The sequence below is a fragment of the Arvicola amphibius genome, chromosome 12 (assembly GCF_903992535.2).
Source record: "Arvicola amphibius chromosome 12, mArvAmp1.2, whole genome shotgun sequence".
NCBI lineage: Eukaryota > Metazoa > Chordata > Mammalia > Rodentia > Cricetidae > Arvicola > Arvicola amphibius.
Genome location: NC_052058.2, coordinates 151,927,452 through 151,932,733, shown reverse-complemented (window position 1 = coordinate 151,932,733; position 5,282 = coordinate 151,927,452). Strand labels below are relative to the sequence as shown.

At 45.1% G+C, this 5,282-nt stretch overlaps 1 non-coding gene across 1 annotated transcript; it reads right to left on the bottom strand.

Moving 5' to 3' along the window:
• Positions 1 to 441: 441 nt before the first annotated feature.
• Positions 442 to 575, bottom strand: LOC119803128. The gene has a single exon (XR_005283544.1). It is a non-coding gene; the product is annotated as a small nucleolar RNA SNORA70 (small nucleolar RNA).
• Between the last annotated feature and the right edge of the window lie 4,707 nt (positions 576 to 5,282).

Here is a 5,282-nt window from a genome sequence, read left to right as displayed (position 1 = left end):
TTAAAAAAAGCAGACTGGATGTGAGATTTGTTACTAAACATGATTTGGTAGGGTACAGGAGAGCATGGTGAAAGCCCTCAAGAGTGTAGGGCTCGCCACTTGTCCAGGTGACCACGATTAGGGATATATTTGACCCCACAGCCATCAGGAATGAGTCGCTTCTCAACAACCATGTCTTCAGATTCATCTGCATTAAACTTAGTAAAAGCCCCATTTCTTTGAGATGTGGATCTTCTGGCGGCCAGGGAACTTGAACTAGTTTTGCAAAGAGCCTCAATCACATGTTCCTTATTCTGCAGCTTAGTGCGGATGGACGTGATAACCTGGCCAATATGAACCCTGGCCACTGCGCCCTGGGGCTTCCCAAAGGCACCACGCACACCTGTGGGGGGCCTACACTGGAGACAGCATTGAGATCAGAGACTTGAATAAGTGCCAGAAAATTGTCTCCAAGGTCCCTTAGGACAACCCGTATAGGTAACAGGCTGCATACACTACCAAGGAGGCTGCTGTTTGCAACCATTGCAACCAGGTCCCCATGGGGAAAGGGACCTGGTTGGCTTAATTAGTTGCAAATGTACATTAATCTTTATAAACACACATAAGTGTATGCATTTCTATATATTTCCCTGCTTCCACGGGAATCCTTCAGAACATGGCCTGGGGCCAACAAGATGACTCAGCAGGTATGAATGCTTGCTACCAAGACTGACACCCTGAGTTCTGTGTGGTGAAAGGGGATAACTGATCTCCAAAAATTGTCCTCTGACCTTTGTGCACGTGCGTGCACATGCATGTGTGTGCGCACGCACATACATACATACATACACATACACACACACACACACACACACACAAATAAATGTAAGAAAAAATTTAAAGACACAATCTGGCTGATCTTTCTGGAATTTTAGATCTGTAAGTCAGGCTGCATGCTAGATCCAAAATTCTAGTCAGTCTCTCTCCCAAAGCATTCCTATGGCTTTTCTCTCTCTCTCTGGAGCACCCTCTGCTCAGCTGGCCTCTTTTCCTCTCCTTTGTTCTCTTTACATTACTAGTGCCAAATCTTGTAGTAGTTGCCTCTACACTGTGTGTGTGTGTGTGTGTGTTTAAAGGATTGTGAAAACACCTTCTGCTTGATGAAATTTAAAAAAAAAATGCAGATGTGCCCAAAGCCAAAGAATGGAAACCGCTTACATGTCTTCCCCTCCCCCAGCCCAGCTCCCTGGATCTCAGCTCTGAAAGTCTGGCAAGCCAGGTCTTGTTTCCAGCTCTCACCATTCCCACGGCATCATCTGAGTCACAGCAACGGGTTTCCCTCTGCTCTTTCCACCTTTCCCTTTCACTCCGCATAGGTAAAGCCCTTCGAAGCACACCAAGTCCTACCCGGACCTCTGGAGGTGTCCGAACAGGAGAAATGAAGAGATCCCCCTTCCAAAGATGCTTGACTTTGGGCAAATTATTTGAACTCCCTTATCTCCTTGTGTGTAAAATAAGGGTAGACACAGTCCCTTCCTTATGGGGTTGGGTGGTGATTAATAGGATGATCCGCGTAGCTCTGAGTGGCACCTGGAACACGATCTGCTCCATAAACATCAGTGAGGACACTGCCGGTTTGACAGTCTTTCCCTTGGATGAGTTACTGACCTCAGTGAACCAATCCAGGTGAAGAAGCTGGTTGCGGCGGCTCATGGCCCGGAGGCAGGGAGATTGCCATCTATTTGAGGCCCACCTGGACTCTCTGAGGGGGGAAAAAAAGAGAAAAAAAGCAGGGGGCCTGGAGAGATGGCTCAGCAGTTAAGAGCTCTTCTCAAGGGGCTGGATTCCCAGGAGTCATGTGGGTAACCATCTGTAACCCCCGTTTCAGGGACTCCGCATGGACGGTGGAAAGACATACACGCAGGTAAAATAAAAATTGTGAACAAGAAACTCTAGGTCAGGAGAGATAGGCAAACTTTATTTTTTAAAGGTAAAGGAGCCGGGTGATGGTACACGTATTTAACCCCAGCACTCAGGAGGCAGAGGCAGGCAGACGTCTGTGAGTTCAAGGCCAGCCTGGTCTACAGAGCGAGTTCCAGCACAGCTAAGGCAAAGGAACAATGTAAGCAGAATTAATTAAAATGACGGGGCTGGTGAGATGACTCAGTGGGTAAAGGTGCTTGTCACCAAGTGTGGTGACTCACGTTGTATCCCTGACACCACCATGGTGGAAGGAGAGAACTAACTCCTACAGGTTGTCTTCTGGCCTCCACAGGTGCTCTTTGACATGGGCAAAGCCACACACACGCACACACACACACACACACACACACATGCATGCACACGCACGCACTAAAAGTGTAATGAAAAGAGAGGGTGGCTCTTCCTCCGAAGGCCACACACCACAGTGACAAATAGGAAGACAGAGCATTCTTCCAAAGACTGGCCTTTCTCCTTGAACCCCATAAAACTGAGCTATACCATGTGGGGAAGGAGTCGATCCAAGTTCCTGGGGCCTGAGTCGACGCCCAAAACTTCTTGCCTCCCCATCTTTTCGCTTTTCTGAAGTGCTGGGAATTGAATTCAGGGCTCAAGTGCAGTGACATCACCCCCCCCCCCCCGTATCAGCCTGTTAGATGCCCAGAAGGTTTGTAGGCTCAGCCATCTATAATCCTGTCTGAGTGGGGAATGCATGTCCCTTATGCAGCAGCCCTCGTGTGAACATCATTTTCCCCGCTTCAGAAAGCAATGCTTGTTTTCATAGGGTGTGAACATTTTTACGGCTCTGGCTGCTCCTGCCAAATGGTCTAAGCAAATCTGCCACTTTATAATGTTATCAGCAGTAATAAATGGTTACTGCCTTCACCACGCCCTCCCCCTTGAGAAACAATCTTGCTCACTTATTGGAGAGGACTCTTCTGTGCTGCTCTAATTCCTATTTCTTTGGATACTTGTGAGGCGGAACATTCTTTCTTGGTAGCTACTTTCTTGTATTTGTCCTATCCTTGATCACGTACAGGACAGGGAACCAGAAAGGTGACCATTTGATTTTGAAGAAGTCAGTGGCTTTTACTTTCTCCTCACCCTCCCTCCCGGATGTATCCTTTTAAAAAGCATCCAGAGCTATACATTTTACCTTTACAGAAACATTAGAAAATACAACTGAGTAAGCAAACAAGGTTAAAATCACCTGGGCTGTAGAGTACGAACTTGTCTCAGCAAGACAACCAACCACAACGAAAATGGCTCTACTGAGCCAGGAGGTGGTGGTGCACGCCTTTAATCCCAGTACTCGGGAGGCAGAGGCAGGTGGATCTCTGTGAGTTCGAGGCCAGCCTGGTTTACAAGAGCTAGTTCCAGGACAGGCTCTAAAGCAATAGAGAAACCCTGTCTTAAAATACCAAATTAAATAAATAAATAAATAAATAAATAAATAAATAAATAATAGAAAAAAAAAAGAAAATGGCTCTACTGCCTCAAAACTAATTAAATGAGCTAGAATTTGAAAAGTGGGGTTTTTGAACTTCCAGGTCCATCCTTTTTTTAAATTTTTTTTAAAGGAGCTTCATTTATTTATTATGTACACAGTGTTCTGCCTGCATGCCAGAAGATGGCACCACATCTTATTAGGGATAGTTTTGAGCCACTGTGTGGTTGCTGAAAACTAAACTCAGGACCTCTGGAAAAGCAGCCAGTGCTCTTAACCCCTGAGCCATCTCTCCATTCCCTGCAAAAGTATTTGTAATAAAAAAATTTATGTATTCATTTATTGGTACTGCTGGAAAAGAAATCTAAACTGTTGGAAAACTTAGAGACACACATAGTGCTGGAGTCAAGTGTGCCAGGGTTTTCCTTTCGGAACACCAACCAGTTCTCCAATCAGGACACAGACTTATTACTAGTTTTGAATGCTTGGTCTAGCTTAGGCACATTTCTGGCTAGCTCTTTTAATGTAAATTAACCTGTTTCTCTTTATCTACCTTCTTGTTTCTGTCTTTCTTACTTTCACTGCTTCTCTATGTCTGCCTGGTGTCTGCCTGGCTTCTTGCCCTGGCTGTGTGCTTCGTTCTCTCCTCCTCTCGTTCTTCTCTTCTTTTTCTCCCCAGCCTAGATTTCTCCGTCTATTTGCTCTGCCTAACTATTGGTCATGAGGCTCTTTATTAGACCAATCTGGTGCCATAGGCAGACAAGGTGAAACAGAGGCAACACATCTTTACATAATTAAACAAACGCAGCAGAAACAAAAGTACCACACCTTTGCACAGTTAATATTCCACAAGAGTCAAGTCTCGGGAATGCCTGTTATCCAGGAGCTAGGCAAACAGACAAGAATTTCACAAGATGGGGGTCATTTTTAGAATACTCACTCGTGGTGACCTAGTTATAGGAAAGACTGTTTTTCACAATTTCCCCTCTTCAGCATACATTTTCATTCTTTTCTTCAGACTCAGCCACCATTTGATCATTCTCTGAAGCTTCTAGGAACGGTAAATCACTGTTATGGTATGTGAGTGACTGGGGACTGTTTGGTGAGACTGGTCCGGATGAGGCTCTGGATGAGGGTCCCTAACACAAGGAATTAGTTATTCTACCTGGCTTGTTAATGTGGTTCACAGTGAGCCCACCATCTTTTGACTGGGTGATTGACCTGGCCCAGCTGGAAGGTCAGGTGTCCTCCCAGGCTAGAGATTCTATTCAAGAGACTCTTGAATAGAGGGAATTTTCTCTCTCTAATGGGCTTTTACTATAGACAGAGACTGCTTGTTCATTTCCCGATTGTTCAGACCTAAATAAATTAATTATAACACTGCTTTGCCTATTATTCTTATTAACTAACTCTTACATCTTAAATTAACCCATTTTTATTCATCTGTGTATCACCATGAGGCTATGCCCTACTGGTAAGGTTTCAGAGCGTCTGTCTCCTTCAGCAGCTACATGGCATCTCCTTGACTCCACCTACTCTCTCTGTATATTTCTGTTTGGATTTCCAGTCTTGCTATATTCTGCCCTGCCATAGCCCAAAGCAGCTTCTTTATTAATCAGTGGTATTCACAGCATACAGATGGAAAACTCACATCCCTGTAATATTCCCCCTCGGAAGAGGTAAAATCATTGAGGACCAGGTCAAAGGACAGAGCCCCCAGACACTTCTGGCATCTCTACCCTCCAGCAAGGATGAGGATGCTGTGTGGCAGAATTCCTGGTGGGTTACACTTTCGTGGGAAATGTTTTTTATTCTTCCCTAGTAGTGAAAATAGCTCATTATCAATGGTCCCTTCATGGGAGAAAAAAGAATTTTA